The 26,025-nt window shown below is 41.4% G+C and overlaps 1 protein-coding gene across 5 annotated transcripts in view; it reads left to right on the top strand.

Moving 5' to 3' along the window:
- The window catches only part of LOC145966296 (uncharacterized), a 124,420-nt gene that overhangs the window by 52,156 nt on the left and 46,239 nt on the right, over nt 1-26,025 (top strand). The window contains exon 1 of one of the 5 annotated variants that reach the window (XM_083090295.1): nt 25,809-25,866. The exons of the other annotated variants lie outside the window; for them this stretch is intronic. The gene's annotated coding sequence lies outside the window, so the exon portion shown is untranslated. Of the gene's footprint in view, nt 1-25,808; nt 25,867-26,025 lie in introns of those variants that run through there. 5 annotated transcript variants of the gene reach the window in all.

The following is a 26,025-nucleotide window of genomic DNA, read 5'->3' as shown; positions in this document are numbered from 1 at the left end:
GGGACGTAATGGGGATGCTTCCGATATACCTTGACGAGCGTATCGAGGACACTGGGATAGATCGATGGAGCGATAAATAAATTTTATCTCTCGCTCATTTCGAGATATAATCGCGTAGTTGACATGATATATGGGAAAAAAGAAAGAGAGAGGGGGAGAGGGCAGGGCAATAAATAGTTCTGTGACATCTGCTCCCTGTAGAGTAAAAAGTAAGAATACGCGACAGGGTAGAAATGTGGAAACTTGGAGGCAAGTTGGAACGAATTAGGAACGAGGATCAAACGAGTTGGGAAGGTTTAATAATAGGAATTTGCACGAATTTGCAGCGGGCGACACATTTTCCCTCTGTAGCGCGTCCAACGAAAATCGTTCCATTATTTTATTACGTCATTCCATTAGTCCATTCCATTACTTAATGCGCGAAAGCTGCGATAACGATGGATTATACATATATCCCGAAATCGGCAGGAAATGGATGTAATAGCACGCGCCGCATTATTATTATTTCGTGTCGCTCGGTAATTGCGAAACGATACGCGATCGTGCTTCCGGTTTTAACGAAAATATTCGCTGTTAAAAATCGAATACATATTTTTCTACCTACCTAGAGAGGTGATCCGCAAAAAGGGAATCGCGCGAAATTATTATACGCAAGAGAGGATGTTATTGATCGCGCGTATTTGAAATTTTAATAACGACAAAACGAGATGGAAGATTAATAACAATCAGTTGTAAACTTGATATTTCTCTCGCGAAAATATGAGTTTAAAAGGAGAGTTTAAACGAATACGGGGTGTTTTGTTCTTCATTTACGCATCTTCTTTCGAATATTTCGCGAGATAAGCAATTTCTTTTTAATAAAAGTTTTCATACAGCGGGGCATTCTTTTCGCAAACTTTGTTGGATTTTAAATATCTCGGGATGAGCGAGCTCGAAAAAAACTAAGATTGCAATTGTACGACGAATCGTTCTGCTATTCTCGGAGATATAACTTTTCCAAGGAATTCCGTCCCTCTTATTTCCTTGTCATCGCCGATAGGACAGCCTTGTATCCGCCGACAGACGAGACCGAACATCAACGTCATCGTTCTCGATAACGCTATCATCGATCGATTTTGACGCCACGATGACCCCAGGGGGGGTCACTCGCTTGACTGACATGACGTTTATCGCTTCGCGTGGCTTCGACACAAGTCAGCCATTCAGAATTCGTCCTCCTGCTCCAAATCGATGTTCATCCTCTTTTTCCTTCTTGCCGCGAATGTTATTGACTTTTGCGGCTAGGGATTATTCTTCCGGCTGATGCAAGAATTTTCTCTATTTTTTATATGCGAAAATAATTATATACATATCTCAAAATTATTTATTAAATTATCTTAATAATTATTTTTGTGTACATACTTAATTAACAATAGAATGATGGTTAATTTAAATAGATAGTTAATTTAAATAAATGGTTAATTTATAGATATATTCATAAAATCTAACTTATAAATCGTATGATTATTAAGATATCATTCTTTTTGAAATTGTCACATAAAATAATTGACTTATATTATTTATCGCGCTCTCTAACCGTCTGTCAAAATTGCCAAGCGAGGCGCAAAACCACGAGACGTTGCTTGTTGTAACATTCAGCACGTGCGACCCACTTGTCGGCGGTAGATGATGAGGAAGGATCCCCCAGGACTCGCGGTACATTCTGGAGACAAATGTATCTCGCGCAAGCCTACAAAATAAATTTCTTTAGCGCGTTTCTTCTTCTAATTCACGAGTAGAAACAAAGGAAGCCCGGAAGAAATTAGATTGGAAATGTAGTTGCGTATAAGTTTTAATAGCAGATCGTAGTTCTTTAACGAATTTGAATATGATACTCTTTTAGAAAAAAATCTGATGGAAAGCGATCGATAGCGAGCGATTTTAATATGAATATTGAATATTGAAATCGCTCGCTATCTTTTTCTGAAAATAATAAGCATCAATTTGACAATACGAGTCATTTCCTTAATATCTTAAAAAAATAGACTAACGAAAAGCATATTTATATTAAACGAGCTTCGGGCGAATCGGAGTCTCGCTCGGAATCATTAGAGCGCGAAAGCGGGGAAATGTTGCGCGACACTTAGCACGCGCGCCCCATTTTCCCGTAATGGACGACGAGAAAGGGCTCGTAAGACCGAAGGGTTGCCCGGCGAAGTAGCGTGTAGCTACATAAAAGCCGACGTGTACCTCGCGACAGAATGCTTAACCGGGAGCCGAGTTCTCCTTGGACGTGCGAGAATATGATACGCCATATACCCGAATAGCGTCCTCGGAATAAGCGTAAAGACGTTGATAAGACACGTGGAGACGTATAAGCGCGAGGAGAATATTCTGAAATGTTCCTGAAGTCTGTATAAGAGGTCCTTAGTTTTTCGCATCTGAGATCACGTTCCAGGATTTTTCCTAAATACATTTTGACGTTTTTAAAATTTTAAACATTTGACACTCTTGGCGTCCTTCGCGGAATTTTAAGCTTTGCGTATTCTTGATTCCGCAAATTTTCCGCCACGTAAGCGCGTTGGAGTCTTTCTTTTAATCTTATCGCTGCCAATATCTTGATATCATTCCTCGTTGCTTGCCGGAGAGAGGAGAAGGAAGAAAGAGATCCCTCGCATAACTTAATACCACTTTATAATTTCATGAGGTGGCGACTTTTTTGCGGAATTCCGCGGCGGGATATTTTATAAAAATTGTGCTACCCCGTTTCCCGAAGCATTCTGCCGTGATAATCGTTATCCTTCGTCGGAGTACAGGTGTTCTTGCATCCAGCCTTTCATTCCTTCCCTTTCTTCTGGGGAGACGAGGACGGAAGAGAATTCTTCGGGAAAAGGAGGAAGTCGAGAAGGTCGTTTAACGACATGCCATACTCTTCGTGCTTGGCATGCGGGCCTTATTATCCCCTGACAGAGGGTTTTCCATAAGGCGTGGGTGCTTTTCCTTCCATGAAAATGGATGGAGACGTCCCCGCAAGAGGATAAAGGAGCTTCGCCGGCGCGCAGGATTAGACCGTTCGTTTTTATCGTCCTATCGGATACATCTGGATGCCGGAAGCGCTTGAAACTGTCCATTTACCTTCCATTTTGATCCTCGCACAGGATTTGAATAGACACGTCATTATTATCGCGTGACAGCTTTTCGAGTAACACGCCGAATGGGTAACTTAACTCCGATAATTTTGTGGCTACGTGAAAATTTACAGAATAATGAACTTGCGATAAAGGATGGACTTTCAGTCTCGAAGCGCTTTTCCATCCCTGCGAAAAATAGTTCCCGGTCTCTCCTTCCCTGCTCTTCGTCTTGCCTTAAATCTTATCGAGAGGGACTGTTAATGAAATCAACGATGCTCGCAATTTATGCCGCGTCTTCGAAACGTTACTTGAAATTCAGAAATTCTCAGAAGAGCCGAGGACGGGAACGCGTTTCCTCTCGCGTTCGCAGGACGTTAAAAATCAACGATACCCAGGGCTCTCGTTTACGGAACGGGAATTAATCGCTTATCCGATTACGGGAAATCCCCCTCGATGAAGATCAGTCTTGAAAACGTCGGTGAGGGCAGAAGGGGATGCGCGTAATCACGGTGTAGACCTTAACGAGCGCTTTTACGAGCTGCATCCTGCCCCCAGTGACATCGCCGCCGTACCAACCCATAAAGTCTTTCTTATCTGAGACGGGTGGAGGAAGGTAGGCCAGGAGGGAAGGAGAAGGGAATTCCTTTTCCTCTTCCTCGTGGCTGCGAGTTTGCGACGACGCTCTCGTCGCACCCTAATTAGATGATAATCGAGCGCAATATCATCGTGGCCTACCACGTCGCAGCGGTGTCGAAATAAGGCATCCGCTCGTTTTACAATGTCCTCCGAAGGAACGAGGGCGAGGAAGAAATTTCCAGGTAGGCGGGGTCTTTAATCGCGCGGTAATGAGGCGGTAATCCTGAAAGACGTACGAGGACTCCCACGGGGAGATACAGCGCCACCTAGCAACCGGCGTTCCTCCCGGCAAGGAGCTGCCACGTGGCCAACGTTCGTTATCCTGCCATAACGAGGCCGACTCGACACAGCAACGTCATAAAACGCGTTTCGCGCGGTCCACCGGGAAAGCCCCGTTTCCATTTGTCCTAATCAGCCATAAGTTCAGGATACTGTTTGTAAGGCGTAATGAGAGTTGCCACTGGCTTGCCGCATCTCGGTATAAACTACTAGAACCGCACTCTCGACTCGTAAGTTTCGCTGCAATTCACGAGAGGTAACTCGAATTTCGGGATGTAATGGATATACTGCCTGACGGATTCTCGTGCACGAGTTCCACTGATATTCCACCTAATCCTTTAACAAAGCCATTTTTTTTCAAACATAAATACTTGAATTTTTTTTGTTTAGATATGATGCTGTTTTTAAAAAAATTTTTAAATCAACCTACATATTTTATTTAACATTTCTTTATTTGATATTATTTTTTTTTTAATTTATCAATCTTAATCAAACTGCTGGAGAAAAAAATTCTAATGGAATTGCAAAAGAACAGATTCGAGGTGAAGAGGCGAGCTTGCGTGTTGATGACATAAAGCGCGTCAGCATTCTTCAGAAAAGGATTACTCGAGCTCGATCAGCGAATTTTACTTATCATCAGGAGTGATGATTAAAGAACGTGTCTCTCTCGTTTGCCTTTGATGTTCCTTCTTCTTTGTTTGTTGGCGAAGGGCACGAATATATATTTTCATTTTGCGCCACCGAGATAATCGTTCGATAATCCTTCAATTATTAATCAGCCGTCATGCAGAAACCCATTATTTAAGCTTTTGCGGAGGTGGAAGAGGAGCTGGAACGCACGCGAAAGTTCCCACGAAGACTGACGGGAAAGTTTGCGGTTACGTCGGGCACGTGCGGATGTGTGTGTGTGCCCTACGTCAAGTTTCAGCCACAGGGTATCTAGAGAGCACCAGACGACCCACGGTCGGGCGTACCGATATCAATTTGGGAGTCGTCATGTTGTACGCTTAATTAAATGTTCCATTTGAGTTAGGTAGAAATATATCACGCGATATTTTGCACCGCGCGCTCTATAAAGAGCTAAATAAATAAATGTCGAATTTGTCACGATCGATATTGCAAGAATTACGACCTGAAGCGTGCACGAAACTCGATGTTCGGCGCAGCCGCCTTTCAGATTCACGTCACGACGGCGAGTTGCCATAAAATGGCATTCCGGGAAAACGGTCTGACGAAGAGGAAGTGGTAGTAGGTCGGAATCCTTTACTCGAAACTATTGCGTGGTTCCTTGATATTCCCGCAAGGGACTAGGGTGTAGACTCAGACTTCTCCCTCCTGCCACCTCCCAGCTCGAGCTTAAACGCGACGTATCGCGTTTCGTTTCCACGCAAATCGCGCATTAACCCGGTCGGCGAGATTGCCGCCACGCAACGGCTTGATTTAGATTCCTCGAGAGGATATTGCACGTTCCCGGCTCTAATCGGCCGCGAAAATTCGCTCTGAAAAACGTCTCCCCTTCCCGCGCGCAATTATTTTAACGGCTCGGAAACCACTCTCGTGGCTAAAGTCGATAAACGTTCGACAATGTCGAACTATGTACTATTACTTTCCGACTATTACGCCTGCTGTTTCGCGGCAATCGCATTAGTTCTTGATCCGGGAACGATAACCAGCGGATAGCCATTAGAGTCTCGCGCAGGCGAACGTTTCTTGCCTACAACATGTGTTAGGTTGTCGGCCTCTTAGCGTTGGGTGGCCTCAAATTGCGTTACCCTGCCTCGACTATCGATAGTTATCGCTCGCTGCGCCTCTCTGATATGATGAATAATTTTCTATTCTTTTAACTCCATCATCGGGATTTACATTTTTCGAGAGTTGCAAGGAATTATCCCGGATATCGCGGCGATTTTCTTCGCGCAAGCGTGCGAATCCACGCGAATATCCATGATCCTGGTCCCTCTGTGCTCGGTGGTTTTTTTTTTTTTGCCACTTCGATTTATTTCTCGGATTTCGTTTTTTTTATCATTTGCAGCTTTAAAGCACTCGATACGTTCGAAATGCGATAGACTCGACTCGTGTCGCTTAAGCCCGCGCGATTGCCTCATTTGTGAGGTCACTCGCCGGAATAAACGGCGGAAATGTTTCCTCGGCTTTCTTTCTTGCTCTTTTTTTTCCTCTTTTCTTTTTGTCTTTTTTTTTTTGCGCGTCGCGGGAAATTACATATCGGGAAACCGTCGAATCCGTTCGCAACGGTTCTTTTATTGGCTGAGTCGGTTTGCTCGAATCCGCTCGCGTCGGCGAGGATTTTGACGAGAGAGCTTTCCCGTCGGATCGAGAGGCCTGCCGCTCTCACGCCCCGTTCGTTCACATAGAGAAAGAGAAAGAGAGAGAGAGAGAGAGTGAGAGAGGGTTTTCCGGCAAGCGACGGTCGAAGGAAATGGCAGCGTGGCTAACCAACCATCGACCATCGTAGGTATTTCAACATCTTTTTCACCGCTCGAGACATTAATCTTGAAAAAAAGATTGCCTTCAATTTTATCGTGCAAGTGTACCTTGAGATTATTGTTTACTCTGACATTTTTCTTTTCCTTCTCGCTAATATTTATATATTTTGCACTCAGCAAGATGCATCCGACTGCTTGTACATCTAGCAATTGAAGCTTTTGATCTATATTCTAATCGACAAATTGCACGGATATAGCCGACAATAAAAGGATTTATATCGATATAAATCCCTTTTTTTATTTTACATGCACATGTGTAGATTGATTAGTAAAGCAACAATGGTCTTCAATTCGTCGAATTTTTGCGTTGAAGATCAATCGATTGAAATAAACGTCTTTTGAAAAAAAATTCTAAAAATCTGCAAGTTTTTATTTTATATAAAATATCATGTATGTTACTGATGATACATACATATTGCATATTAATTCACCGAAACGATTGAGCCCAGATGGACAAAGAACTTTACTTGACTAGTTTCGAAATTACGTAGAATTCTCGTAGATTCCCATTTCGCCTTCTTCGGGACACGACATCCCCTTAAGCATCCTTTGAAGTCATTCTTTTCCATTTCCACAGTGCCACAGGCCCGTTTGAGCCCTTTGCATACCCTCACGCTCCGTATGCAGGCTTTATTTGTGCAGACTGATAGAGAGAAGCACTCCATAAGGCGATCACGGGTTGGGGAAACGAGAAAGAGAGAGAGAAAGAGAGAAAGAGAGAGAGAGAGAGAGAGAGAGAGAGAGAGGGAGAGAGAGGGAGGGAAAGGGAGAGGGAAAGGTGGCTGCCCTCCCGAAGCCTCGGGGATGAGAAGGACCAGGTTGAGTCAGTCGTTGAGGGCTGGAGGATGATGCCATGGTCCCTGGATCGATCCCGAGCCACCACACTACTACCATCTACCACTACTGCTGGAAGCGGCACCCCCGATCCGCCGCAACCATCGAGCACCGGCTAACTACCCCTTTCATAGATATATACGCGCGCCCAAACACCCACACCCACACCCACACACACGACATTTCCCATCGCTGTGTGATCCCGCACGCTGCGCTCACGTGTCGTAGGGATACGCTCGAGCGTGTCACACGTGTGCGTCGACTCATGCATAGATATCAAGTGCACGCGTCCCAGAGGGGGGGAGGGGATGGATGAGGAGGGAGCAGGGGGTTTCCAACACCCTCGCGTGTATGCGCGAGCATCGACAATGTAGCGGCGGGTTTTACGTGCGTGTCGAGCTTAACTCCAGCAAAGTGGATGGATGAATAGATGGATGGATAGGGGAGGTGTATTATGATAAAGAAATTATGCTAATGAAGATATTACAAAGAAATTGCGAGCGCCTAATATCGCTCGACGTTGGTATTTAATTCTCGTTGTTCGGAGACAGGGTGACGCGTGACGTAGGTGTATATCAGCGGGGGATATATTTAATGTTTAAAATGGAAATGTGAAATACCTGATATCTCTTAGAGGAGAAGCGAGAGTACAATTAAATATTTAAATATCAAAATGGTGGAGAATTTAAAGCGCATTAAAGATTAAAATTTAATTTGAATATATTCTTGCTCGCTCGAAGTAGGGGTAGAGAGAAGGACGGTCTGTGTGTAAGCCCTCTCATTTTTAAATTACTCCAATTTCCATGCGCGCCTTCTGCGGGGAATAATCCAGATGGAGAGGCAGGTGTTCTTCGGCTCGGGCATGTAATTTCCTTTCTCCCTCTGCGGGCAGAAATTTCAAGCGATCGATCTCGCATCGCGATTCCGCTGATCGAGCGGATACTTTTGAGATGCCTCGATTATCATCTCGCATCCATCGTCCGTGACGTTACTGTGTCGAGTCATCTTTTCGGAAAGAGGGACGGTGCTCCGACACGCGTGATTGGACATGTGTCGCTGGACGATGAATAGCCGAATGACAAGCCAATTTCGAAATGTCGAGATACCCCTTTGGTTCCTCGAGATGACGTTGATGAGTTTATAGCCGACGTTAATGAGGAGCGTCTTTATGTCGTCGAAGACGGGTAATCTTTATTCATTTCTGTATTATTAGTTAACAAAGAGGCTCTTAGCTTCTTAAAGGATTATCCTCAAAGTCTCAAGGTTAATTCCCCATCTCGAAAGTAAAGGCTTAATGGTGACTTAATTTCGCGACATTGTAATGAATGCTAATGGTACATGCCTTCCCATGTCTCGATTAGTATTTTGCCGACACTTTTAAATTTATTCAGTAAATGGACAGATTTTTACGAAGCCATCAACAATTCTCTCCCGACATTTTCAGTTTTTTCGCAAGTTGCTTTACGACAAGAAGCTTCAATCGTCTCTTCGAGGGTTGTGCATAAAAAATTTATGCGAACCGCGAAATTTCCTCGCCAACAACAACGATGGGTCGCTCTCGGATTTACCCCGACGTTGTTACGTGACATGCCTGGAGAAACGCGAAAGATCGACCCGTACGAGGGTGAAACAAGTCGGTCGCGGGGTGAAAATTCCCGGCATTAAGTCGCCGCTAATTCCCACGAAGACAATAACACTTCTTCTTCTTGGGCGCCATCCTAAGCTCTGGCCGAGCCATTTTGCGGTCCAGGCTGTCGGAAGTTACCTCATATTTATCGCGGTCATTGCGTGGGTGCCGTAGGGACGAAGGGCGCAAGGAACGAGTGTTCATGTATCCTCCCGAATTTTGGGGGAAAGAAAATTAATTATTTAAAAAGCACACACACAACGCGCTCCGCTTCTCGAGTGAAAGTTCGGGACACGTACGTGTGTGTGTGCGAGACGATATAAAATATAAATTGTATTCCCCGTGATACTTTTTTTATCATGTTCCGTCCGATGCGACAAAGACTGTCGTGTTCCCGTATCAAGAGTGATGAGGCGCTTCGAGGGGTCAATGTCGCGGAATAAATGCGAGCTTCACGGCGAAAACATCGGGGTCGCGGTCATTGAGCCGAAAGATGAAAGCGTCTCCCCTCATCTCATCGAAGCACGTCATCTCCCCGACCTGTTTTTACGCCCCGAGCTACTTAATAACGTCATTCTAAATCTTTTTCCGCTTCGCTATCGGAGCGAGCGAACTCGGTAGAGGCGATAATTAACGAAACGATATTTCCGTGAGTTTTCCGAAGGTATTATTAGATAAGCGGAGATGGGAGGAGCGAGAGCATAATTCCCAGGTAAAGACAATTCCAAGGAGAATCCCGAATAGCGATCTCTCCCTTTCTTGGTCTCCGACGGCGACCGGGATCGCAGCCACGCTCGTCGCGAAACTTATGCGACGCGAGAGAAATTGCGAGAGCGAGAGAAACCGCCATCTTTCCGCCGATGTGTAGTTCGGTAAGAGGATTTCCGCCTTTGCGCGAACGATGCACGCCGGGCGCGTTCAATTTTCTGCTTTTGTCCGCCCCTAATTACGAATTTCGTAGCTGTAATGTTGTTAGAAGTTGACGCGCGCTCTCTCGCGCCTCGCTTCGCTCGCGCGGTTCCGACGTTTGCGTCTCCCTGGTAATTTGCTTAATAATATAATTTACATCGTAATAAACCTTTCACTCGGCGCCGTAAACTTCGTTCGATATATTTCTTTGTGCGCCAAATAATTCCGCGCTCTGTCCTCCCCCGCTAATTAATGACAAAATATTATGATGTCGCGTCGACATTTTTTTAATATAATATTTAATACATATTTAATTAATATATATTTAATATATTAATATTTAATATATATTTAATATATTAATATTTAATATATATTTTAAAATTATAAAATATTAATTAATTTCCTCGTATTTTTAACACGAGTCATTAATAGAGTATGATGATTGTAGCTAGCGGAAATAACGAGAAGCCCGATAAGCTCTTAATCTACAGGAGCTCTGCAGACTTTCCGACACTTTGCGACGCCGCTTTTATTGAGTTAAGCAAGGCGGATTATCAGAAGTGATACACTTCAGCCGGCGCAGTCCGCATAGTCGAGCAGGCCCGTGCTAGATAGCGGAGGGAGAGGAGAGGCGGGAAGAGGGGAGGGGAGAATGTCTGCTTCATTATCTAATTTAGTGCCACCCCCGAGGACGCTTGCGGCACATCGGCTAACCTATCCGATCCTTTTTCGCCCCGGGCTCCCGAGGGACCCGGGATAATTTAAGTCCCGCATTGGATGGGAAACTCGTGCCGTACGGCGAACGAAGTTAAATATCTAAATTTCTTCGCCACCCCCGGAGGAGAAATTCGACGAACCGTCGTTCCGCTGATATATTCCTCGGTAAAAAAAAAAAAAGAAACGGACATGTTTTTTTTCTGGGTGAATAATCGAGGATAAAGTTCGTGATCTCTTTCTCTCTCTTCCTTTTGCCATTTTATATACCGTCATCTCTATCAATAATATGCGGAGGCTGTTGGGAAATTTGTGGTCGGGATATCGAAATACCCGAAAACGCTGCTGTCAGAGGACTAATTAGTTTATTTCGCCGTCGGCAGAATAGTGTTATCGAGTTCGCTCTGTATCAGTGTTACGCTGATCGAGCGTGTAATATCCGTCGTGTATGGCTTCTCTATCCTAGGCAAATGTAAATATTAACTTAACGCTCTCAAACACGATCCATTCTACGTTCGCGGTCGCGCAAAAGCAAAGATAAGGGTTGAAGGGACGCGGGAACATCTCTCGGAAACTTTGAAGAGAAATCTGTTATTAACAGGTGTGATTTAAAGGAACAATTTTTTCTTAACGATATTAAAGCTTTATAAATTAATCGGATATTTCAATCCTCTCAATTATCCTTCTGACAAAGAGAAAAAAGAGAGAATAAAGTGAATCGAAATATACGGAGGTTTGACATTTTATTTAAATTCTGTTTTTCCCACGGTTGAAATTTAATTAATTATATACACTCAAATGTATGCACGAAGAATTAAAAATATTATATTTCAGGATTTTGCAATATGTAACGATATATAGAGGTACGAAACAACTTTAGACGTGAAGTAGATTGAAACGCGCCCTTATATAAAAGACGTACAATCAGATACATAGAAGGACTGAGTTGCAATCGTTTCGTAGAAATTTCGCGGTTCGATCCTCGACGAATGCCGTTCTGCCTGACTTTTATCGAGAAATAAAATATATCTCTAGTGGCTCTTCCAACCGGAAGTAATGATCCCTATATAAAGTGGAGGAGCATTAAAGGCGCGCGGAGATCTCATTGTACCTATTTTCCCGCGAATTTCCCTAGAAACCGACGGTTTTCGCGAGCGGTGGCTGGTAACCAGCAATTAAGTTGCCAGTCGATGCCAGCCGGTTTCGTAACCAGCTACGTACGTTGCACTTAATAAACCAGTTACGACGCACCGTTTAAGGACTTCTCGTTACGTTATTCCAGTCTCTCGATTAAAATTTTATATTATTCAAGTCTCTCTCTCTCTCTCTCCCTCCCTCTCTCTCTCTCTCTCTCTCTCTCTAAATGGCATGAATATGAATTTTCCAAAACTAAACTCGACGCACGACACGTAAAAGAAATGAAACAACGCGACGCGTCCTATCCTTCATTTTACGGAAAAATTTTACAATATATTTTAATGAAGTTATTAGTAAATGTTCAAAGATTTCTCTCACAATTTTTTGAAATTGTTTAATCAGCAACCGCGCGATATTAAATCTTGAATTGTCGACGGGAAAGCAGCTTTGACGCGTATGTACATTTATATTTTATGGTAACTCGCTCATGAAGCGCATATGTGTGTGCAACCATTTCTACGGGCAAATGGCGAACACGATTTCCGAGCATAATTTCCTCAAATTATGTTAAATCCAAATCTAGGTACATTTTAGTGAAAGAGAAAGAGAGAGAGAAAGAGAGAGAGAGAGAGAGAGAGAGAGAGAGAGAGACTCGAAATATAGTAAAAAAAGAAGCATAAAGAAGTCTACTGAGCAAATAAATGCACAGTCGCTCCATGTAATTCAGATTAAAATATTAAAATCTAAAACACATTGCACTTTTCCGGCGAATAAATAAAAATTGCAGTACTGTCAAAATGATCTCCGAAATACACAACATATTTATACAGGAGATTCTACCACGCGTATCTCCATTTCTGTTTACTAAATTGCATTGCAGCGTAAATAAATTTGGTGTATCATTTCAGTGTTGCATTATAAACATATTAATTATTCTCATACATCGGTGCCGTTTTAATTGCGCTTTATGGAATTTTAGGGCTATAATGCGACGGATTTTGAAACAAAAAGGATGTATAATTTAAATAGAGACAATTTCGACGCTAAATAAACGGGTAGAAAAGGATCGTTGTGGATCTCCCTCTGAGTGTAAATGATCGATCGTTTAGTAAATTATTATCACAAGTGGACGATTATTAACGACCATGTTGCATCATTACCAGCTTGTTGACGGACCCCTCTCTTCGGCTTGTAAATCTGGCTATAACTGTCGAGGAGCAATAATACAATTACAAACTATTGAGCCAGTTCCAGTGATTTACTATTTGGATTATCGTAGATTTGCATATCCGGCGATATCGATACGCTATCGAGAGCGCGTCCATTATTTAGTTTTCGACCAGTTTTATGCGCACATTATATAAGCGCAATAATAAACCGCACGATAAATATGGGGAAGAATATAAATTGATGAAAATAAATTAATTAATAATAGAGTTTAACAAACAAAATCATACAAGAATAAATTATTTTTCATGTTTCTTTTCTTTGACGCTCTATGTTTAATTTTGAGAAATTTTCAAAGTGCAAAACGAGGTTATTTTAATGTATATATTTTGTTATATTATAGTTACAATATATAACATATTGTTATATTATAATCACGATATACAACATATTGAAGAAATTCTAAACCAGAAATTGTAAATCAAAATTAAATTTATTATTAGAACTTTCAGCTCTCAAAAGAAATCTATTGTCAACTATGATTAATAAAATATTCATGATTAAATGTGGGATCTTTTGTGAAAAAATTACGATTCATTGTGAATCTATTAAATAATTTGTAATTATGTTTATTTAAATTTAAAGATTTTTCAGATCGTTGAATATCTGATATCAAAATTGACAAATTAAAAATGGCGGAATTAACATGGATGTCAAGATTAAAAAATGTTTAGACTTTTGCAAAAATTCACACACATAATTTATCAATTTTAAGATTTAAGGAGGGGGGGGGTTGTATTTAGTAATCTAAAAATCTCTTTAATGAATAAATCTCTTGAATAAATATAATTGGAAACTATTTAAAAGATTCAAATAATTTAATTCGCAACTTTTTTTCTTTTCGCAACTTTTTTCTCATTCTCCAATAGATCTTATTTTTAATCATAAATATGTTGTAATAACACATCGACAATAAATTTTTTTTGAAATCTAAAAATCCTAACAATATATTTACGTAATTTAGATTGTTAGATAAAATTTCTCCAACGCATTACAAATCATAGTTATATGACAAAATATATTAATAATATAATATTATTCTGGCAACTTTAACTGCGAATTTCTCAAAATTGTGATGTGACGCAAAAATCGGAATCATATTCAATGTAAAAAACATTATGAATTGTCTTGTTTTCGTTGAATTATGTAATAACTGGAAACTGAGATGGGTTCAAAAGAAAAACACATTATATTTAACAATTTAACATTTGAATAAAAGTTTAACATATTCAAGTGAGATGCGTATGTGAAAATTTCATGCATTAAATTGCATATGAAAATTTTCCTGACTTTAATAATATTTTCAAATTTTTTTATCATATAGGATAAAAAATGCAAACAAGAAGAAACCCTCTCGTCCTTCTCTCCCTCTCTCCCTCTCTCTCTCTCTTTCTCTCAGATAGAATGAAAAAAATGTTTTTGATATTATAAGCGAAATTTTGATGTCTTCAATGAATCGTATATTTGCAGTATTTAATCGCAAAACTGCACAAGCATTCGAGTCTAATGCCAATGCATTTCAGTGTATAATGTGTTATACTGGCGCTTTCGCGAATCCGATGATACGTCGATAATATTGTTAAGCTTCAAAAATCGTGCATCCGCGCTGACGATGATAAACGATTCAGGCCAAATAAATGCAAAATCCATAATCGTGCATTTGCCCGGTAAGCCTCGAAACGAAATTTGCGCCCGATCGGTCGATCATTGAGATAATTGGGTAAATATCGCACATAAATAAAACTAATTGGCGAACACACAAAGTCACCGTCCGAATAATTAAGTGCTAAATGATCAGCGATATTCGAAATCGCCTCCACGCGTAATAAAATGTTAAAAGGATTGGAAAATTCTCTTCATCGTCGTTATTTAAATCTTAAGATCGCGTATTAATCGAGGACGAGGCTTTAAAAGGGAATCGCCTTAGTTGATAGTCGCGACGAAATGACTTTTAAATCGCGATTGCTCGGAAAATCTTATCTTTTCTTACGTAACGCTATTACATTTGTATTTTTTATCGGAATGGTTTCCAAGGAGTATCATTCACACCAATTTGCTTTCAGATGTATAAATTTAATACATATTTCACGAAAAGGAAAAAAAAGAACATTTCTTGCCATATGTCGCGCGAAATTATTTCGAGATTCTCTTTATATATATTTATGTACATATAATCCCATATAAAATAATTCATTGATTTCCAGGTCGAACAAACATTACACGATATAATCCCACGAAACGACGACAGCCAAGTCGCTCAACGACGTTCTCTCTCGCCATTTCGGTCACGTTATTGCATCCGTGTCGTTTCGTCTCATTGGAGCACATATATACGGATACACATACAGAAGCAACAGCGTAGGCTAGCTCGCAATGTGCATCGATTCGTCATCAAAGCGCCCCCGCAATTGCGCCAAACAAAGTTGGAGAGCAGCGCCGAGTGACTCGTGTCCGCAGGTCGCGAAGCCTGCGCGTGTATACACGTTCTGCCACCCTATATGCCAACGTCATTTCCACATGTGTAGCTACATCGGATTACGCCACGGCCAGTTCCGATGCGCTCCCGTAGTTGAGATTTATCGAATCCTTTCAATCCCATTGGCGCTTCTTACCGTCGTCTCGTTTCCCTTACCTTTCTTTTGCTTCCCGCGCAACGAACTGCTTTAATTTTTTTTGCGCATCTTTATGTCGACAATAAGAGAGAGAGAGAGAGAGAGAGAGAGAGAGAGAGAGAGAGAGAGGAAGAATTGAATCATAGTTTTTATTTTTGTGTTTTTCAAAGTTTCCCCTTTTCAGCGAAATCTTGGTATGAGTTTTCCATCTCTTTTCCTCGCATTTTATCTTTGAATTCAAATCTGAAAATCTCCAAGCTTATTAAGTTGTAACCAAGTATCGTATATTCATGTAATGCACATACGCTGCTCATTTATGTAGATTCTCTTGTTGCATATTTCTCGATATGAGTATGTATGTACTATACATCCGAAAGGATTTATTTCCCGCGAAGCGGATAATAAAATCCTCATCCTCCTCTTTCTATTTCTTCTTCCTTTTATTTTTCAACATTTATTCTACTTTGCTCTAGTGGATATTTCTATTTGTCCATCTGTTCTATTTGCTCCTGTTTCTTTTTCCGCTATGCTCCATTCTGCTTTTTACTCCATCTTTATACCAGCTTTTTCTCTCTCTTTTTCTATAATACTCTCCCTCTTTCTCCCTCTTTTCCCGTCTCCTTTCATGCAATCCATCTATTTCCCTGTCGACGAGTACAAGGAGCGGGAAAGTCGGTAATGTCGGACATATATATCGCGGGTTTCACGGATCGGCTGTCAAACTCCACTCGGGACTTCCTTTTCCCGCGTTCGTGACGCGCGACATCGAGCGAGCTGTTTTGTTCTGCCATATTGTCGGGGACTATCTCGCCCATGCATTTTGACGACCGCGGCCCATTCGATGCATGAACGAATCGAGCGATTCCGGTTCCCTCGGGTATCCGTTTGTCTCTCTCTCTCTCTTTCTCTCTCTCTACAACTCGCTGCAATTGCGAAAATCGCGCAGAAATTTAATTCTACGCTTAATTTATTCCTCCTCGAAAATGCGTTATCAATGTAACCGAGCGAGATGATTTTTATAGGAGCGAAACCAAACGCCAATTTTTGATTATCATTTTTATTAGGCAGAGTGTATCGAGAGATGGAAATACAGTTTATCGAGAGAAGAGTTTTTATTTTCATATTGACACTGAAACTAATTATCTTTCACGAGCGAGAGAGAGAGAGAGAATAGATATCTTAAAAGGTAATCGATCATCTCCTTCCCCCAAAATTTTTCAATTTATCAAGTCTTAGCAGACAAGAGGAGATACTACAAAGACCTCGTAAATTCCTGTGAAATTTTTCATCTCGTGAAAATTAATTATGCTTCAGAACTCTCTTTGCAGACTTAATTCCCAAATAAATGATGCTTCCGTTTTAATCGATTCGGACGAGGCTTCCTTAGGAAGCTTGACTCGCGTAAAGCGACAAATTGATAAATCACAATCAAGCAGAAATCATCCCCCGAAATCTTTCATCTCTTATTTTTACATTTTATTATTTCCTAAATTTATGTAAAACCTCGGTGCACAGACGGAATGCGGGGGAAAAAGACCGCGTAATGTACGGCCGCTCTCGACTACGAAAGCCTTCCTTCCGGAAGGAAAGATCGACTTGGAATTCGAAGAATAAATTCCCGATGGGGAATAAATTCTATATACATATATATCGATCGCCGGCTTCGTGTATGGGCCGGCGTGTATACACGCGCGGATAAAAACCGAGGAGCTGCCATTACCGGTGATTGATGGAGCGTTCGGGGGTGGAGTTGCGGTGAAAAAAAAAAAAGAATTGGCAGCCTCGGTCGAGCGGCACTCGGCCTGAGTGTACGCGCGAGCGGTAGCCCCACAATAGTCAAAGTAAATACCCATTGTTGATTGTCGCTCAGAGATTGTTTCCCCGAAAGCATTGGCGATTCTGCGTACTTTGCGTTGAGCATCGCGAACGAACGCAATCCACATGTAGAGCTGCAATAAGTCGCGGTAAGTCCGAGCACCCTTCTCTCTCTCAAAGATACACATCTATGGAGAGCGGTGAATTAGTGACGTTTGCGAAACTCGGGTAGAAAGATTCGCGATACCGTTCTCTTGCAAAAAAATAGAGTCAACATCGATGCGAGCTCGAACGTTCTTTAATGTAACGATAATAGGGTTTCGCTCGCGTTTATTGAGATAACGAAAGCCATGGATAAAAGTTACCAAAGGATATCAGGGCCACTTAGACACGAACGCGAGGGAACTTTATAAATATTTTTATAAGATACTCTCTTTCTCTCTATCTCTTGTATATATATGGAAGTAAAAGCATGAAGCTTCGATATATTACGAAGTGATGCCGATCGAAGGGAGATCGCGACTATTAGTGGGTAAAGTTGAAAACTAGGTGGATGTTGATCTAGGTCACGTGGCCGAGTTTTACAGCGAGATTATTGCGGCGCGCACACGTGTGTGGTGTGTGTGTGGGCGTGTGTAGGTGTATATGCGTGCGTGGGTGTGCACGGGAAATGCCTCTCTACTCACGGTTACCGCACGCGGAGGTAATTGAATCCGACGATGAATTGAATAACGGTGCAACCGAACGCTGCAAGTGGATCGGATCGCGCACCGGATCGCTATTGCAACGACGTGTTGGAAATAAAAGAGTAGGAAGCGGCTCGGTGGTGTCTGACGGAGGAGGACGGCATTGTGAGGGAAAGTTGGCTAGTCATTTCGTGTGCTTCGTGCAGCTCTCTAAGTAGATTTAGCTTGAATACTTGTCGCGCCCTGCGAAAGTTAAATACATCGAAAAGAGGGAGAAAAATAACGCGCGAGACGCGTAAATATTATGCTATAATAAATCAAGAGAAATCACAATTTTTATTTAATATCAACGTTTAATCAAGATTAACGTCCAGCATATCGGGATTAATATTTGTGCCGATGTGCTATATTTTTTAATAAAGAATAGCTTTTTTATTTGCTATATGAAATGTATAAAATATAATCCTATTAAACTGAGTTTGAAACTGAGTTTTATAAAAACACCGCTGATAAAGGTTTTGATAATTCACTCTGGATTACGAGAACTTTATCAAAATCAGAGGGAGGGGAAGGGGGTTAATATTTCGAATAGCTTTTAGTTTACGAGCTGGAGATTTTTTGCAAGCTCTCGAAAACGATGTTTTTCAAATTACCGAAAAAGCTTCCTGTCCGAAGCTTTGAGAGCCGCGTTACCGTTCGCGGTATAAAATCGCGTTCTGCGCGTCAGCGAGTTTTCCATCGCGCGGATTAGCGCGATTTTCGCGCGAGGTGATTATCTCGCGACGTCCGTCCCGGCGACGCGGAACGATAAAAGCCACTTTTTTCTCCCCCGAAAAACTTTTCAACCGCAGAATATACGATAATCGCACACGGCGGCAGTACCGATAAAATTTGATGAGCGAATAATTTGAAAATGGCATTCTATCAGTCCCGAGGAGAAAAAGGCCAATCTCGAAAATGTAATCAGTCCCCTCAGCATCGTGAGAGATGAAAAACCAAACCAAGAAACCTCTCGAATTGTGCTTTCGCACAATCGTATGTATAACCTCTTTCTGTAATATTTGTTGCTGTTTATCTACAATACGGATAATCGCGAGAAATAACGGAGCGGGCATTTTGGTCGAGGAGAGTTATTGCTATAACCGATACCGCAAGTTATTTTCGCGTAACAAATATAAATGGTGCGCTCGCAAAATTCGACTTAAATTTCCGCCGCTCATGATCGCGAAAATAGCCGATTCCACGATCGCCAATCGCCAATATTTCTCAAGCTGGATATTTATTCGGCGCTATCATGGGGCGTACGTGCCTCACATGCTCACTATATCGCGACGTCGATCGGGGGCGCCTCGCTTAAAGTAGCCGTCGATTTGGATGGATTTTAGCGTTAAGGGAATATCTCGTATATCGAATGGCGATTATCAGGACTTTTTTTGTCTTTTTTTCCAAGCTATCGAGATCATTATTTTTTCCTCCTGGGAAACACGTTTCATTAACCTGCATTACTTATATAATCTTTTTGATCAATTTTGAGTCTCGCATTAACAAAGATACCGAGATATATTGAATTTAGCAATTTATATTACGGTAAAATGATCGACCTGAAAGGGAAAAATGCCTGGGAATAATTTCTTTTTCTCTTATCAACTTTGAGACACCCGGTAGATTCAGTTACGATGCTGGACGCTTTCGAGAAGCGTTGGCGTGAATTTCGCTGATGCGTTTCTCTACTTGGATACCAAGCCTCTCGCCATTGTTGAGCGTACGTGACCACGTGCGCGGGCTCGCATTAAACTTAAATTAAATCGCGTCGCGAAAGAAAGAGATAGATAGAGAAAGAGAGAGAGATGTACTAAAAGAGAGAAAGATAGACGGAGAGAGATGTACTAAAAGGGAGAAAGATAGACGGAGAGAGACGAGGGAAGAAGAGAATAGAGTTGGTAAAGATACAGAGTGCACTCTGCGGGCCAGTGCATCGAAAGACCCGCCACATTTTCCCAACCGTTGCCGCTGTCGTTGATGCCTGTGGTAAATGCGCGGTACAACATACGGTACGACGGATTTCATAATAAAAATACAGAATTAGTGCCAGGAGGGTACAGTAGTTCCAGCGGCCAGGACATTATTAATGCACGTTCATGAAATTGTGAGGCTGCTGCAGCACGAAGCTTGTAATCATGTTTACTATAATATATATTGCGGGCTTTTAATTTCTCATAACGGGGTCACTAAAATGAGGAGACGAAAGCTTTCCGCAGATATGCACCGTGCAAAATGCAGCTCTTAGAACATGACGCTCTCGAAATATACGCGAGCGTTGTAAATAAATTGTATTGATAATTTATGGTTCATTTCGGATATTGAAATATCCAATCGCACTCGAGAGGGTTTAATCTAACGACTTACTTTTATATTCAGCATTTTCGACGGACGACTACATTTCGGGACATATTTTTTCACATTACTTTTCGATGGATGGCCAGAAGCGTTTTAATGCCGGCCTGTAAATAATTTCGCCCGAGTAAAAAAAAAATCTCTATTTCGCAAAAAATCGATATTTCCGATTCGCCGAATTAGCCTGATGTCGAAGGAAATAAATTTCCATCTAGTATACGCTGCTCTCTTTTCATCCCTTTTTCCCTACTCTCCGAATTACCGCCATCGAACGCATAATGCATCGATACGAAAGGCGAGAGGGAGCGGGGGATATATCCTTAAAAAAGGAACGAGCCGAGCTGCTCGCCCATCCTTTTCCATAGAAGCAGTTATCCGAAAAAGAGCTATACATATCCTTTCGTCCTCTAACAGCGACGACGGCGATGGAGGAAGGAAAATGGGAGGGGGGAAATGACCGGTCGATCCATTTTCTTCGGTCGCGTCTGTTCGTTATGTCTTTTTCCACTTTTCCCTTTTCCACGGTCGCCGCTCAAAACAATGGTCCCGCGTCCTGGAGGGAAAATATTCCCGCCCGTTCGCAAAAAAACGCGCTCGCCCGGTCGGCTAAAGAATAAACAGCAGCCAATGGTAGTCGGCGCGAGCATCGTTATGGAAGGAGGCATTGCGGGGAAACTATCTCGAGATAGTTAGAATTTATTGGCTCTTGTTTCGTGACGCGCGCCAAAGCTGCAACGCCTGATATCTAGACGGCTAGGTGTTTTCGAGAGAATATCTCGGAGATTATTTTTCGCCGAGAAGAATCTCTTTCTTATTATTTTTTTTTTGAAAATTAATTATTTTTCACACATACACACACGTACGCAGCAAGATTGATTATTTCTTTCTTGGAAAGACACCACACGGACGTGTCCCGTCCTTCGAGGTCCCACGGGGTTCCTGCGCCCGTCCTGGAATCCTTTTTGCGGTCTCTCCGCACGGTAGGAAGCTCGTAATTCTTCTGACGACATCGCGAGACGTTTCATTAAGCTTTTCCCGCCGGTCTTAATTTATTAACGAGCCCCGTCGGGTAAATAAATTATCGCCTCGTAGGAGGAAATTCGGCGGCTCGATTAATCGCTTGGACAATCGACGCGCTCGGATATCGGGACGCGTTATTCCACGTGTCACGATTAATCAATCGCCGATTAATTACGGTAATTGACGAACAGGCGGGTCCGTTAATTCGTCGCCGCGATTATCGCGCGAAAATTAGCGCCATCATTTTGATAGAAAGACAGTCGATTGCGCAATCTCCAGCTTCAAGCGACATCTCTCTCTCTCTCTTTCTCTCTAAATTATTATAAAAAAAAATAACATCGTATTGTTGTATTTGATATAAAGATAATTTACGGATAAATAATGTAGGTGCAAGAGATAAAGGATAAGAAATCGCTTTCTAGATCGGGAGCTTCCACCACAATTATTTCTACGTTTCTCGCGAGTGGCGCAATGTAAATTGTTCGTTGCACTCCACGCTGACGTTTCCGGAAAATTATTAATAGCTCATCTACCGTATCTAAGATAAACTTTCCTTCATTGTGACGTGAATGATAAATAAGAAGCTCGTAATTACCGCTTTGTTCCGCATCTCATAATTACAGCCTAAGCGAATAAAACGATGAAAACAGCGAACAATGTTGATTTGACATCCGCGATGTGCGCTTTGCTGTATTAATGAGTAATTCGCTCATAATTAATTGACAAAATAAACATTCTGTTTTATCCTCTGCGAATATAAACGAACATTGAATAATTAACATTTTTTTTTTAAATTTTTGTGCTCGATATGTTTATTAATTTATTGTGTAAATTATCCCTTACGTGAATTATTTGATGTTTACGTAATTATTATTTAATTCTATCGTTGTAGAATATTGTTACATAATTCTGATATAGCTTTTTAATGCGGCTTTATCAGTTTATTCGTTGCTTGAAATGTCTGTTAATAATCGTTAGCTTAGCGGAGGATATAAAGTTACGGGAAACGCGAAAATTGCTCCACGTGTATATAATGTATGCTCTATTTACGCTTTAACGTTAACAATCTAACAATTAAATAGATTTCGATGTTCGATGCAATTACATTGATTACTCGGGAATGTTTGGAAAATGTGAGCCGCTTTATCAACTGCGAACGAGCAAATAATCTTCGTTTAAGTGATTTCGGCCCCGGTAGAAACTTTGAAAGAAAGTAACCAGGGCAGATCTCCTCACACCACGCGCCCGGGGGGGGGGGAGGCAGTCCTTTTAATTAATTAATTAAGAGTTTATCTCCGCGTCGAGAGTTTATCGTTGTGATCTAATTAACGGATTCGAACTCGTTTGGTGCTCTTTCGGGATTTATTTATCAGAAAATATAAATGTTGATCTTGCCGGGGATTATGCGGCCCTGAATTGCATTAATAAAGGAGACTTTGTCTCTTCCCCTCGGTCGCAACGTGACGTGAAACGTCGCGCGTAACAAGAATATATTAATTAATAGTTGTCGCCGTTGAATAAGTTTGCAGTAAACCGCTGTAAACCAATTAACCGTTGAACAGAAATAAGCGCTGCCGCCACCTGCATTTGCATCACAATTATGAAAATAGTTCCTGTTTCATTGGTAAGAAAAAACCCTCGAAAAATCTATTTGCATTTCCATGAGAAAGCGCATATCAATTCAGTTAATTAGTTGCGTGTCTGTTTTGCTTATCGCATATAATTACGTTAATCAATTTAATTATTAGTGTATTAATATAGATGCGTGTGTATGTATATAATATATATATATATATATATATATATATATATATATATATATATATATGCAGGGTGTTCCATTTTAACTTTGCCATCGAAATATCTCGTGAAGTCTAAAAGATACGAAAAAATGTTTCAGACAAAAGTTGTATGGTTTCAAGGAGGACATAAGATGGTGCCATTAGTTTGACCTTGAAGAGTCACCTGAAGGTCACCTCCAACTTTTTAAATGGGAGACCCTATATGCTTTTGCATATTCTTGTAGCTTATCTCGAGAGCTTTCCAAAACACTATAATTAAGTTAGTTTTCATTAAGTACTTTCCGAGTTATGAGGCTTGAAATCATTTCTTAATTTTACATAAACCGTAAAATATCTTGTAAAATATTCATTTTTCGATTATCTTACCTTAATACTTTTATGTACAAAATAATGAGAGGAATCAATTGGTGTAAAGAAAACACATAATTGTTTCGAAGAAAAAATATGTAATTTGCAATTAACAATTACATATTTTTTCTTAAAAATAACTATGTGTTTTCTTTACACCAATTGATTCCTCGCATTATTTTGTACATAAAAGTATTAAGGTAAGATAATCGAAAAATGAATATTTTACAAGATATTTTACGGTTTATGTAAAATTAAGAAATTATTTCAAGCTTCATAACTCGAAAAGTACTTGAGGGAAAAATATTTTATTATAGTGTTTTGGAAAGCTCTCGAGATAAGCTACAAGAATATGCAATAAAAAATAGGGGGTTCCATTTAAGAAATTGACGGTGATCTTCACGTGACCTTCGAATGACTCTCCAAGGTCAAATCATTGCCACCATCTGATGGCCCCCTTTAAGCCATACAACTTTTGTTTGAAACATTTTTTTATTTAACGCACCGTTTCGGAGATATTTGAGCGTATTATTTAAAATGGGACACCCTGTATATGCACAATGTATGTATGTATAATATATGTATTATATATATGTATTATATATATGATTAATAGATGTATTATATATATGATTGTTAATATAAATGAGCAACTCGATGTATGAGAAAGTTGTTTACCAGGATGCACGACATTAATACGCATGTGTATTTGATTTTTATTTATTTAAAGATATTCGGAAGTTTCGATTTTGCCGTGGGGCCTTATTAGTCACGTCATTATTGTAAACGACCAGTTCCCCGATAATAACACGACTATCCTGCATATCGCTGAGCGACTAATTAGAGAGATTAATTAACGAAATGCGAGACGGATTGGCAGGTGCTCGCGACAGGATTCCGGCGAGGCGGATTAATCCGCCTCAGTTGCCGACGCGCGAAATGCAGTCCAATCGCACAATTGGCGATCGGTGAAAAAAGTCGGCGGGGGAGAGCTTCCGAGGAGAGTCGGGGATTATGAACAATACCGCGGCGAAGGAAGGAGCATCGTCCTGTCGGACAAAGGAGCGGGATCGCTCGATTCTTTCGAACTCCAAGTTCGGTGATCCCCGTCGCTTCGTTCGCAATTATTTTCCTTTTCTTTTTCTCCTTACCTTCTACCGCGTTTTTCCTCCCGCCCCCCCCCCTTCTCTCTCTCTTTTTCCTTTCTCTTCCCTGGTTCTGTAAAATGGACGTCGCGATTAAGCGCCGCGGACGAGAATTGTTCGGACTCATCGCGCGGCCGAACAAAAGCCGCGTCTCCTATTTTTATTTTTTTCTCTTTTTCTTTTCGCCCGATGCCCGGCATGTTGTTATCAGGAAGAGACAGAGCGACGATAGAGCGTCTGAAACGGCCGGGTTTTCAGTTCAGTTAGGATAACGTTCTAAAAACGAGAATATAATCGAGTAATCAAGGGGAAGAATATAAGAAAGAGTTGCGTAGAGTTGCGTTTTCGTCGCGTAGCTCCGCGAAATTCTGTTGATTCTCCTCTATAGTTCCCTTTCGCAGCTAATTTAGATCATTCTTCTGTAATAGAGCGAAGAAAATGGGAACGAGGGCGAAATTGTAGGTTCGTAGGAGGGCAAAATTGGCGTTCGTTATTCGCGAAAACGTCGGCTAAGGCAAAATTGTGCGGGTGGATGCGCCAGTTTCTCGCCTCCGCGAATTCTCGATTTCACAGCCCCCTGCTTTCGGAGAAGACTCCTCTCGGATTCTTAATTCGCGAGAATCCTTTAATTTTCAATGTTAAATGACTGGCGCAATCGGGGTTGATTACGCTTGAATTCACTCCGCACGAACTTTTCTCGCTGTTTTCTTCTAGCATTCTCGGTATAAATCCCTCATCTCGCCGACCTTTGACGTCGCGACGTCTTAACATCCGTGATTTGGAAGCGAAATTTAGGTTGACGTAAAAATGTAACTCGATTCAGTAATCCTTTCATCCTTTCGCGACTCCCTCTCTCTCTCTCTCTCTCTTTTTCTCTCACTTCAATAAAGCTCCAGTCAGTCTCCCTTTCTCTTTATGAGCTTAAAGTCACCCGAGTCGCTTATTTACTACGGCTTAATCTTTCAGGGACGCGAGCTGTATTAATCATTAAAACCGACAGCCGCGCAGATACGAGGCTTTTAGCGATGAATGGCGTCAAGTCAACCTTAAATCTCAAATCGCTCGTAAGTATCGTCGTCGTCAGAAACTTGCAGACCTACGCGAGGCTTTTAACCGTCATATTCTACTTCTCCGGCTGAATACCGGACGAACCCCTCTTTGCTTCCCTCGTTTCAACTCTCACCCCTTTCTTCGTCCTTTCGCGCGATCGCGAAATCGGTTTT

This window comes from Camponotus vicinus, unplaced genomic scaffold (assembly GCF_025532165.1).
Source record: "Camponotus vicinus isolate PSW18456_S1 unplaced genomic scaffold, iyCamVici1.0 SCAF_2, whole genome shotgun sequence".
Taxonomy (NCBI): Eukaryota; Metazoa; Arthropoda; class Insecta; order Hymenoptera; family Formicidae; genus Camponotus; species Camponotus vicinus.
The sequence above is the reverse complement of the archived record's forward strand: the minus strand, read 5'-3'. Positions and strand labels throughout refer to the sequence as shown.